The 13,339-nt window shown below is 38.0% G+C and overlaps 1 protein-coding gene and 1 long non-coding RNA gene across 3 annotated transcripts in view; one reads left to right on the top strand and one right to left on the bottom strand.

The window, feature by feature from the left end:
• LOC145671052 (uncharacterized) overlaps positions 1 to 13,339 on the top strand; it is a 583,222-nt gene that overhangs the window by 384,863 nt on the left and 185,020 nt on the right. The gene's annotated exons all lie outside the window — the stretch shown is intronic.
• The window catches only part of tn (tripartite motif containing protein thin), a 189,647-nt gene that overhangs the window by 148,595 nt on the left and 27,713 nt on the right, over positions 1 to 13,339 (bottom strand). The window contains exon 2 of the mRNA XM_081739737.1: positions 6,056 to 6,180. The gene's annotated coding sequence lies outside the window, so the exon portion shown is untranslated. The remainder of the gene's footprint in view (positions 1 to 6,055; positions 6,181 to 13,339) is intronic.

Here is a 13,339-nt window from a genome sequence, read left to right as displayed (position 1 = left end):
GTGTTTCTTTCAGGCATACATACTTTTACAATGGGCTTTGCTATCACGACAGTCCTGTACCAAGATAAACTACACTGCAATACATGTCACTCCTGAGCAGGGCATGGCCTTTAATATTCCAGAATAGACTCCTCCCATGTTAATTTTCGTCGTCTTGATAAAAATTTTCTGGAATAAAAACTGGACTTGTTCTTTTCCGTCTGGTGACGAATACATATTGTAAGGCTCTGTACTCCTGTGACACTGTTAACTTCCTTTTTTCGCCCGTTTACTCGTCTGTTCGAAAAACCTGGTTCGAAAATGCTTGTTTTCCTTCACGTTATAGAAATTATTTATCATACCCTTACAATACAACGAGCAGAATATATACAAGTGAGACATGTTTTTCGGCATATGACCGTTTATTAAAACAATTCATCGCATCAGAACCAGAGGAACTTAACTCCATTTTCGTAGATTTACAGCCGAGAAGACAAAAATATTATTTTCTTAGAAAGATGTGTTTCTAATAAGATGATAATTGAGCTACATTACAACAGATGATTGACAAGGAGAACAGATGACGTTACGTTCTATTTACACAAAGTGGAGCTTTCAAAATTATGTCCAAACATGAAGGAAACGAAAACCGCATTTTTGGAGTTACGTTTCTCTGGTTCTCATGCGACGAATTGCACCCGATTAGTTTGAATTGATATTACGTGTTCATTACGTAGTTAACCAAAATTAAAGTTTAAGAATTAACGACATTTTTTTGTTGTATCTCATTAACGGTAGTACATATTATCCTTTTGCTAGTGACATAATAGAAACCTTGAGAACTGTATTTTTATTAGTTTCCAACGAGGGGTAAAAGTAAGGAGGAATGCGGAGGACGTCGTCCACCCACTTCCAAAAAATATCTGTGACGTCCAGTGCCGAATTTACGTATAAGCTAAACAAGCTATAGCTTAGGACCTCACTCCCTTGGGGGACCAAAAAAATAAAGAAAAAACTGGCAGTAATGTAATTTCAAAATAAAAGAAACAAATACGATGAAATGCACATATAACTACGGTGTTTTATATTATGTGCTAGTTTATGAATTGGGCCCCTGTTTTCCAGCTTAGTTTGTAATTGGAGCCTGTTTTTCAGCCCCGCTTGTGATGGGATGGAGCCCCGGTAACAAACCCCGCATGTAATCGAGCCGTTTCCCAGCCCCGCTTGAAATAGGATCTCGTTAAACCAGCCCCGCTTGCAACAGGGGGCCCATCTTAAGTAGCTTACGGCCCCATCAAAACTAAATCTGGCACTGATGGCGTCCCTCCACTTCGTAAAAAAAATACAATGGACAAAGATAGGGGGAACGGTGTGACGTCATGCGTCCCCCTACCTTTTTATATCCACTTTTGTCCCTGGTTTCAACTAATAGATGGCGTGTTTCTTGTGTATAGTACCAATTTACACGTTTAGATTTACGCACACGTAAATCAGATCAATTTACATACACGTAGATTTCCTCGAAAACGACACCTGAGGATTCGACCTTAAGGTTATCATTTTGATCAACTTGATAAAGTCGATTGACTAATATACAGTATGTTGTCTCATTTTGGCTCAATTGTCTTTATATGCTATATAATGTAAAATGTTTCATTTACCTATCGTATTGTAAGGACTATAAGAAGCACATTAATGTTTAAGCAATCTTTTAAAAAAATACCGTAGCATTTTTATCATTTTTATTATTAAATTGCAAAGCCAGACTTTAAAAAAACTTTTTAGTTCTGAAACCAAATTGACCTTTAGAGTCCCTAGCTTGTGAATCCGCAACTCATGTTCGTCGTATCAATGCACTGCTGCTGCCGGTTTAACCCAATGTTGCCAGATAGAGATAGGTTTCCAGCGGCATCGAATATATGGCCATTTTTAAGACTGTCGGGAATTTTAAATCAAACACTGATCATTTTTATATTAATTTCGAGTATAAGACGAACTGAATTTTGGAGGCAATTTTTCGAAGAAAAAAGTGCGTATTATAGTCCGTAAAATAAGATAGGTACTTTTTAGTTACTAAAATTACGCCATTAGAAGGTATCCGAGAAGTCTCCGTACCTCTAGATTTGAGTCTCACAAGAAATTATCAGTATAATTTTAATTGTGTCTGGTAACACTGCTTTCAATGTCACAGACAATACTGTATGGTACTCCTGAATCCATGCTTCAGCCTATTTTGCTCTTCAGTACATGGTTTCCTTGTTGACCAATTTCTAGGCCCCTGGATGTGCGTCGTTCTACACCTCTTTTCTCATTTAAATGTCCCTTAATCCCCGAAAAACGACCTTACAACACCAGACAATTGTATGTAAGGAATAATCAAGTTACATGTCTCTACTCGTCGGCACAGAACAGATGAAGATTTGCCCGAAACTGTGGAGAAATACTTTCAAATAATAACTCCTAGGATGCTTCGCAACATGGCAAGAAGGACGTCGAGACACAGATATCTGAGTGTACAGCATGAAGGAGCACATGCATAATTCGTGCTACATAATTCATATATGTAAGTACTCAACTGCAGTATGTGTTATATAAATACACTAAAATTACACTGACGTTGCTTTCTCTGATACTCGAACTTAGCGGTAGAAGGGTGCCTTGAACAGCCAGTAGAAATCACATTTCGCTATTTAGTTAGGCAAAGGTTGTTTCCCTATTGACGCAAGGGCTAAGTGAAGGTAAGGCTTTACATTTCCGTTATTTCGGTACAGTGACTATGCTAAAGTAGTGGCAGAGGGCGGGAGCCCTCGTTTACATCGTCTCGCCCCAACTGCCCCAGAGACATGATATATTATAATGTAGATTGAGTAATATAAGAAAACTATTATGTTTTGCAATAAAAATAAGTTCCTAAAAATGTCTAGCCTCCCCAGAAATTAAAGCTGGCGTCCTCACTGCTTCGGTACGTAAAATAGTTTATGTATTCATTATCACTCTCCGTCCGTCTTTAACCCATATGTTTCCATAGGTACCCACACATTTTACAAAAATGGAAGTAACCTCTGAGGCACTTTAGGACGAGGGTATAATGAAAAATGATTCCTCCAACCGAGAATCGAATCCGGGCAGCCTGGTTGCTAGGAGGATGTCATATCGATTATCGATTACGGGTCTACTTACTATTCAATTGTCACCTACTAATTCGTTTCTTCAAAATCAAAGGATAGAGTTTTTTTGTCAGTCGCATGAGGGGTATTGTAGTCAAGCTACTAGAGTAAACCGGTATTGGCACTTTTAACTGTCGAGGCTATAACGAGATGTGACATTCTGTTTAAAGTAGGCATAAAACCACTACCGTACTTCCATTTATATCCAAAATAAGCACCTTGGCCAAAAGTGGTACCTGGAACCACGGCCACAAACCTCTTTTGTGTGGATAATTCCTTTTATACACAAGTGGCATGCATACAAAGAGGACTGGAAATCGACCCCAACAGCCCTGCATTGTTGGGCTAATTTTAAAAATTGGTAAACAAAATCAATTCACTATGATTTGGATTATGGTGGACCACCGGTAACCGGAAGAAATGCAATGCTGATAAATAAAACGAAACTAGTATGGTGCAATATTAATAAACAAAAAAAAAATCCAGTACAAATGTCAATGAACAACAGAAGAGAGCAAATGATGTTTTCAAACATTAAATATGGGACGGTATGATTAACAGAAAGTTATATGAAACAGTCAGTCCCATTTCTCCTTGTTTTCGATAACAGGGCAAATGGATCCCCTAAGATGCATATTGGGAGATTACCTACTTCCTACTGCTTAACGTGGCTTCTACTTTGTTCTAGTATGCAATTTCATGGTATAGCCTTTGTTGGATTATTACTTTTAAAAGAAATAAGTTACTACCAGTGATAATACGGACATTTAAGGTGACCAGGTGCATATTGTGGAATGGATGTTGCTCCTTAACAACGACATACTCTTCCCAGATGATAATATTCCAATACGAGTACATACAGCCAGACCTGTTCAGACGTAGCTTGGGAATCATCAGGATTAACTTCAACTCTTCCCCTGACCCAGGGGTAAAAGTGGATCTGAAAAGGTGGGAACACGGTAGGTAGCGGCATGACATCACGCCGTTCCCCCTGCCTATCTTTGCCCATTGAAATCTTTTAGAAACTGGGGGACGCCATACATATTTTTTCGATTTAGGGGACGGCGTTGCCCCGCGTTCCTCCTCACTTTTATTCCTACCTTGACCCCATTAGCTCTTTAGAGATGGGCGTGGCATATAAACAAACAACCGATTGTTCCCTTGAGGACAGGTACGATATATAAACACAATATCTGAACGAGATGACGGATATGGTATATAAACACAACACTTAGAGCACTGGTATAGTATATAAACACAACATTTAAACAAAAGAGCAGTTGTAGTGTATAAAGACATATCTGGACGAGAGGGCGGATATTGTGTATAAACACAACGTCTGGACGCGAGGATGGATGTTGTATATAAACACGACATTGGGACGAGAGGACAAGGGTAATTTAAGTGTCTCATTTGCTTTTAATTTGTCAAATAAGACAGTCAGCACCCAATCTTAGGTTTAGAGGACTTTCAGGCGATTTTTGCCTCGGAAAAAAGGCTGATAGTCGTCCTTAAACCCTTTAGAAAGGGGCGTACTACATAAACATACAGACTACGGTTCCGTTCAGGGCAGGTGTTTTGTATAAACAGTCTATCTAAACGAGAGGATGGCTAGAGTATAAGTCATTTGTGTTCAATTTGTGAGATAAATCATGCTATGTATTCAATATAATAAAAATTTAGCTTGATTTTATTTACTTGTTTATTTATTTCTGCGTCTATGGTTACTGACTTAAAATAACCGTCTCTAAAAGCGTAACCTTTCCAGGTTGAAGATTATGGACACCTATGCCTAATTTTAGAACAAAAAGTTTAGCACAGATTTTCTCCTTCATTATCGCCTATGCAGCTGATTACTGTATTTCATAAAGAATGTTTCATTATTTTCATGAAAATGACACACTCGTAATGAAAATACATGAACTCCGCGAAGAATACAAGTTGTACTAGATTCTGAAGGTGGTCCTACGCCACGCTATTCAGGTAAATTGAATTTTGTTAAGGTGGTTCTATTATTGTAATACTTGTCTGTATATATTCTCAAAAACTATGGGTGTTTTAGAAGGTTATGCCTTCTCTATCGCTAGAGATATGTAACTGTTCTGTTCACTCAGTTTTTTTTTTTTTTTTAATATCTTGATACTGTAGCTGAGGTTATGTTCGTCGTGGAATTAAGGCATATAACTCGTGAGTCATTTCTAGAACGATAATGTAACTTTCTCTATGAAATATAGTTCCGAGCTGCAGCAACGATGATGCAGAAGAAATCTGATCCGAACTCGCTGACCATTGATTTCTTCAACTTAACAGTTCAACCCTTTGGTATACGTAAAGTACCATGAAACGGTCAGTGTCACTACGTCAATTTATACACAATCGGATGCGAGACGGTCTCAGCCATCGATGTATTTTTCTTTTAGTTTTAACTTTCTGTCACTAGATGAAATAATTTGTCTTATACCTTTGAAAGTTGAAAAATCTTTCAAATGGTATATCATACATATGTGTTGTAAAATTAATATGTCAAGGGGTTAATGGAGCTAGGAGATATGTTGAAATTAATCCTGATGTTCCTCAAACCACATTTGAATGGGATTGGCTGTATATATTGGCTCATTATCATTTTGAAGTACTACGTCGTTGTTAAGGAATAATATCTACCTAAATCATAGTATACGTCTAACCAGGTAATTGCCCTGATAGCGATTTGTCTTTTGAGAATAATAACAAGGAAGTGAATATTATGAAACAGCACTCCACGTCAAAATATAGTAGCCTCCATACTAGCCGAAACCAAAAGCCGCTACGCAAGTGCATTTTTCTCCTATAGTATTTCTAATGGTAAAAGCTTGTTTTGGTCTCTTCAATGAATAGGATGAAAAATGATAAACTAACTGTAAGAAACTTACCTGTAATTATTACTCCTTATTTATAATCCAGTCCTTTGTTCAGCTCCTTGAAAAGGAACGGAGAAAATACCCTGGGGCCGAAGCCCCAGAGTTAATCACGTTGCGTCGTTATCTATCATGAACTTCTGAAAGAAACAAAAATAATAATATAAATATGTAATATTCTTACGTATATTATTTTAAAGTATAAACCTTCCATCTAGTAAAACTTTCATAGTGATTTTCTTTTGTTATGTTGGAGCTCCGTTACGGCTGCTGTTTGGTTATCATATACGTCTTTGGTACGGGAGACCAGAGTTCGATTCGCGGCGGGAGCTCAAATGAGTCGGATTCCATAGTAAACTGTTAGTCCATGTCTCATTTAGCCTTGGTACTGAACGGGACACTAAACACTAATCTCACCAACCTAATTCTTTATGTTGGAACAAATATGTCTTAGTGACCTATGAAATTTACTTCCAGTGAACCTTAGAAGATTTTTAACCAAACAGAGTGTGTAGATTGTATGTTAATACCTTCGATCTAGTGCAGTCAGAGCTCTGCACGGGCCGGGCGCGCCCGTTTGGCCCTGCGGATTACCCAGCCCGGCCCGGCCCTGCCCGTTTCAGGTAATATCAAACTGGGCCCTAACCGGGCCGACACAAATGCTATAGGGCCGAACTGGACATATATTTCCGGGCAGGCCCGACTCGTCCCGGACACTCTGAAAGACAGATCGTAAACTGATGTTGACAACCTATGTTAATCGTAATGTGTTTGGGAACTGACTCTTTATTCAAGACTGCAAAGTACTGTAATAATACTACTATTACTACTTCTACTACTACTACTACTTCTACTATTACTACTACGACCACTGCTAATACTACTACAACTGCTACGATTTTGCGTCAGAGTTGACATGTCTGGTGGTACAGAATTTACCTTCTAAGTAGAGAAAAAAACGGAGGAATGCTAGTTATTATGGCCGGTCTGCGTAGAATGTAAACCGATGGTTGATCTACGATGGACAACGGTGGCTCAGTAGATAAAATACTCACATCTAGAGGTGGTAGGATCAATCCCTGTTCGTGCTATGTGAGCTTTGTGGTGGACAAGCACCGTGTGCGTGGGAGTTTCCGGGGTGGTCTCTTTTCCTCCCTCTGTTTTCATTCTACCAATTCATCCCATCATCATCCATACTGCCTGAGCCGTAGTTATCTAAAGAACGTATGATACAGTCAAGTATTTGACCTTCTAAGTAAATTTGGTACGCTACCATTAGACCACGAAGGCCGAAACCGTGAATTGGCGTGTTCATAAAATCAGTGCAATTTATAGTAATGTTCAATTAGCAAGGCAAATACCAAATGGTGTTACATGTTCCTGTATTGTTTATAGTATGATACTACAAATATAACAAAATATAATGATCAAATAAGTCACCAAGACGCCAGGGTCAATTAGGTGTTCCTGGAACAGTGGCTCAGTGGTTGAGCGTTTACCTCTGGTGCATGGGGTCCCTGGTTCGATCCCAGCTCGCGCCAAGTGAACTTTGTAGTGGACAAACCCGTGTGTGGGGGTTTCTCGGCGTTCTTCCGTTTCCTCCCACTTTATTCATTCCACCATTTCATTTATTTCTCATCATCACCGTTTCGTTTAGCCTAGCCGGTATAACTTTGGGACGTAATACATTACAATATTATGACGACACATTTCTCATTTTCCATTGCATATTAAAGGATTGATGTGACATATCAGACTTGGTTGTTCTCAGGCCGTTACGCCCTGCCCGTTTGTGCCCGGCCAGTTTAGGGGCCGTCCCGTTTGTGCCCAGCCCAGTTAGAGATTCGGGCCGGGCCGGGTCTGGTCGAGCCGGGCACAGAATACAGATCCATCCGGGCCGGGCCTGGGTTTGCAGGCCTCTGAGTGCAGTGTAGAAATTGATAGATATTACTGCACGTATTTACTAAAATTGTTATTGATTTATATACAGAACTACCTAAAAAGTCTGATAATATTAAGAATGATACAGTTAAGCATGATTGTCTTTGCTGACGGGGTTAATTCATCACCTTTTCCCCTCATTAATACCCATGAGAAGAGATAATATAAAAGTTTCGTGATGAAATTTGAGACGAGAGGCAGAACACTTCTAACAGAAGAAAATGTACTTTTCGAGGCGAGACAGTATCAAATCTAATATTGTGGATAACATTATTTATTAATTTCAAATTATAGGAATAGGTCAAACAAAGGACACACTATATTTAATAAAATACTTTATACTAACAGGGTTAATGGGCCCCAGAGACTTACTCCATTGTCCATGGCGCCTTTTTAGTGCGTAAACGTATATTTGTTACGTTTATCGAATAGATTAGGTTTGATTCGGATGTCCGGATGACAGGTTCATATGTGTTTCTTGTAAGCACCATATGCTCACTATTTAATCTTTAATATCAGAATATTCAAGGAAGTAAAAATTAATTGTTCTAGCCAGATTTCAAAATTAGACCATGTAAACTATTTATATGGAAAGAGTAATTTTGTTCTGGATTTTAATTCAATTAATGAGCAGCGATAGGAAATTTACATTATTCCAACTGCGAAGAATGATGAAATTTCTGTTGGTTTTTAGCAAGCAAGCGTTCCTTTTCAAGGTCAGTTCTATTTATAGAAATGCTAAGAGGACAGTGGAAAGAAGAAGCATCTGATTTATTTTGAGAATCGAAGGTTACGTCAAAGAATTTAAACACAGACCATCATTCTCCGCAAACCGTGCGGAATGTATTTTGTAACGCAGGGCACTAAATATATTTCGATTTAATGGAAAGATGTTCAAGTAATATTTTATTAAGTCCATTTTTATTGTAGACTGAAGCATATATTATAAAATTTCTGATACCAGTATCTCTACTAACGTGTGCTACCATATGTAAATGTACTGATGATGCTGTGCGTTGTTGAAGCGCGTGATCTGCCCTCTCGCTAATTTCAATCCCAAACTACAGGAGTAAGTATCTAATCTCCGGCAAACACACACAATGCTCTACAAAAATTTTGAGTAAGTTTAACAAATATTCGGGACATTATGTTATTTAAAACTGGAGAAAACACTGTGACTCATTATTGGTCCATTTTAACTGCAAGAAATTGAGACTATTGGAAGTTCTTAGAGAAAATTAAACCATATTCGGTAAAATTGTATGTTTTCGAAAGTCATCATCAGATTCTTATTTTAAACTTCTAGAAGGGAAGGATTAAATAAGTCCTGACAAAAGCTTGACTTCAATTGCAACGGTGGGGATTATTAAACATGTCACTGATAACATACAGGGTGTTACAAACATGCGCCACAATATTTTGGGAACAGATTTCTCACATTAAAATAAGGAAAAAAGTTCATATGAACCTCTACTCAAAAGTGGATAGTTTCGGAGTTACAGGGTGTCAAAAACGTGAAACAATTAAACTTTACAGGTTCATAGCTCGACTACTATGGGACCTATTATAGTCGGGTCAAGTTATCACTGAGGAACTGTCCAAATATCCATGTTTAAGAATGTTCCAATATTTGCACACCTATTTTTAGAGAAGTTAATGGAGAGTAATCAAGTACGCCCAAACAGTCTCTCTAAAATTGATTTTTCAAGTATCGGAGGTTCTGAAAGATGGATATTTTTGTAGTTCACATACTAGTTCCTCAGTGATGTCTTGACCCAACTAATAATCTTTCCTATAGTAGTGTAACAAAGGACCTTTAAAATTCATTTTTTTCACGTTTTCGGCACCCTGTAACTACAAAACTATGCACTTCCGACCACAGATCTGTATTAACTTTTTTCTTATTTTGATGCGAGGAGTCTATTTCCAAAATATTGTGGCAAATTTTTATAACACACTGTATATCATAATGTAATAAAATCGAATAATATTTACAAAAGTTATTATAGAACATTTTCTTAATCTGGAGAAAAAGGTTCAAACTCTCATTCTCGATTTATTTTAAATCCAAGTAATGGGAATGATTGTGGAACTTAAAAAAGTATACGCCATATTCAATAAAATTCTTATATTTTTACTAAAGATATCTTGGATCATATGTTTTTTAATTGGAGGAGAAAAAAGTTCATGCCATATTGAGGGACTAAATTCACTGCTCATTTTTGGTTGATTTTAAACCTAAGCACGAAAGATTACGGAAAAGAGTCAAAGAAAGTTTAAATAATTATATCAAAACCGAGTGAACTTTACATAAGTTATCGTGGAATTCTAAAAGAACTCGGGGGTGCGGTGGCTCAGCGGCAGAGCGTTCACCTCCGGTGCTTGGGGTCCCTGGTTCGATCCCAGCTCTCGCCGTGTGGACTTTGTGGTGGACAAACACCGTGCTCGTGGGTTTTCTCGGGATTCTCCCGTTTCCTACCACTTTCTTCATTCCACTATTTCACTCATCTCTCATTATCACCATCTCCTTTAAACTAACCGGCATAACCGTGGGACGTTAAACTTAAAGATTTCATTTCATTTTTTTCTAAAAAAAACTTGTCGGGGAAGTTATGCCGCTACTCTTTTCTTTACTGGTTTCAGCTTCATGCAGAGTGAATATTTGTAATGCCTTAAAAAGATGAATGACATATTACATTAAAATCGTTCAATTGCAACGGAAATTGTGTAAAACATACTTTCTAAATTGAGGGGGAATAATCCACTCCACATGAGGAGAATGAATTCACTTCTCATTCTTGACTGGTTTTAATGTCAAGTATTGAAGATTACAAAATAAGGTCAAAGAAAATATACATTTGTCCTTAAAGTCTAAAAGAAATCGGGGAAAGGCTAGGAGAATAAATCTACTATTTTGTTATTTCGTAACTACCTGCAGAGGGGATGATTAGGTAGCCTCAAATAAAATTTATGACATTTCGCCAAATTCAAATATTTTTAAGAAATATTCTCGTGAAACAAATTTTTGAAATTAATGGAGGGAGAGGGATGGATTCGTACTGTATTTCTCGGCAGATATTAACTCCAAGCTGTGTGGATATTTCCAATACAATAAAAAAAATACCCTTACATTAAGTGTTATCATATTCGAAAAATATATACATGTTTATATCGGAAAATGTTCTTACATGTAATGTGTAAACTTGTTATATGCGGTGGGTTTACCTTCTTTTACTAACCATGTACTTGATAGATTGTAATCCCAAACAATAGGATTATTTCTGCAAGAGGCACATACCAAATTGCATCGAAATCGAGTAAGTTTTACAGGTACAATAGTTATCATGGAACAGACCGACGAACAGATGTACAGATTAATGAGAGTATCTACTGACAATGCTTCTGATCATCATCGAAGGTGACCTATATACTGTCCTTATAAGTGCGGCCAATCCGTTAAGTTCTCAGAAGCGACTTCAGAAGAAATCCACTCGTCAGACGGCACTATCCCATACGATCTAAATAGGCTCTTCTAATGAGTGGAACCTATCACCATAAGGAGTGATGGCACCGCGTTATAAGGCTAGATCAACTCCCGTTTGGAGAATATGGTCCCAAGTTGCCGGGACCCATGGTAGAACCACAATCCGGCAGAGTCCAACTCAAACCAGGAACCTCAGCTCCTGGGGGCCTCGAATCCTGACCCAGCCCATTTATTTGCCGTTCAGAAAGCGCCAAGAGATACCACGTATACGCTCAACAAACCAACTCCGGACTTAAGGGCACGTCGTACTATTTGAGGTATATCCCAAAGACTTCCCTCTCCCTTTATAGACAACAGGGTATCAGTCTCTTCCTACCTCATTTTACGAAAGAAGAACGCCATACATTACCGGTAACAATGGATAATTTGCTTTGATTTTGAGTTTAGCATCCCTTTCAGCAGCGAGGCTATATGAGACGGGACCTACTGATCCAAACCACATGGAATCCAAACCACAAGAACTCTCGCCGAATCGAACTAGGGTCTCCCAAACCAAAAGCGCGTACGCTAACTACCTAGCCACGAAAGAGCTCACCAATACGGTGATGTAGTCTATCTGCACTAGGGAGAAATTCCCAATTGGGAGGCTCCAATCGCTCATCACCGATAATGGTGCCTACAATAGCCTACCTCACAGCCTACATGATGTGGTAAGACACCGTAATGATGTAGTAAGCACATGCTTGGGCTCAATCGCCCTGTCATTGACCCATTTAAAAGACTGACAGGCTTTTCTGACTCCCTGCTTCTCCCAGTAGGGGAATACCATCACCGCCTCTAACTATGCCCACCGGTTTTCGACACAGTTTCTATGAGGAAGAGCCGAGTACAGAAAGCGATGTTTTTGTTCTCTTTAATCCTGCGTATGACAGTTCAGCGAGTAGCGTTTGATAGTGCCTAGCGTATATGAGTTCGACTTCCTCCACTTTTCTCAACATGGGATTGGGATCGGTTACAGTGGAGTTCATTAGATAGTCAAACACACAAATGCTAACGAGTCGAATAGGAGAAATTTCGGTAACGTTTCTTCAATTAGGATCATATACACTTTTGACAAACATACAGAGTATTAGCCGTTCTCACATATATACAAGCTTCTGATCACTGAGGAATTAATTTAATTTGTAAATTCTGGAGTACTATTGCTCAACAAATACTTGTCTTTCCTCTTTATACAAGTTATGGTAAATTATATTTACTCTTTACTGCCTCAACACGCAGTGCAAATAAATATAAAAATGTTTGGAAAATCTTGTTTTATCCCTCGGACATCGAATGTGAAATCCTAATGATGAAAGGGAAACGTCTGTTTTTGTCTGCGTGTCATCTTAATTTCTAATTTTAAAGGAGAAATGTCTCATTCTGTATATTAATTCGTCCAGTCACACGAATAGTGTCATTACTTGCGTTACCTGCATGACGCCAATATAGATGTCGGTAATGTGCAGATAATTCAATTGTAACTTAAAACCACATTGCTTCAATTTATTTAAAAATGGATAGTGTTGATTCTGAATATAAACGTACTTTGCTATTTATGATTATCATAAAACTCATTTACTTAGATTTGTGCATTAATATTTGTGTAACTGCATCTGGTAGGCAAAAGTTACATAAATAAATAAACTTCTTAAATTTAAATATTTAGAACTTTTAATCAAACACGATTTTAATCTATAGCGTATAGGGAATCTAAGTCTAGGGATCATCAACTACTTCAAAATAATAAACAGTCGCACTAATAGATGTCGCTATATTCACAATCGCTTTTCACTTAATCAACACAACGTAGCGTGTAACGAAGTCCTTTAATA

Source organism: Thermobia domestica, chromosome 15 (assembly GCF_964235325.1).
Source record: "Thermobia domestica chromosome 15, izTheDome1.hap1.1, whole genome shotgun sequence".
In the NCBI taxonomy this organism is placed as follows: Eukaryota; Metazoa; Arthropoda; class Insecta; order Zygentoma; family Lepismatidae; genus Thermobia; species Thermobia domestica.
The sequence above is the reverse complement of the archived record's forward strand: the minus strand, read 5'-3'. Positions and strand labels throughout refer to the sequence as shown.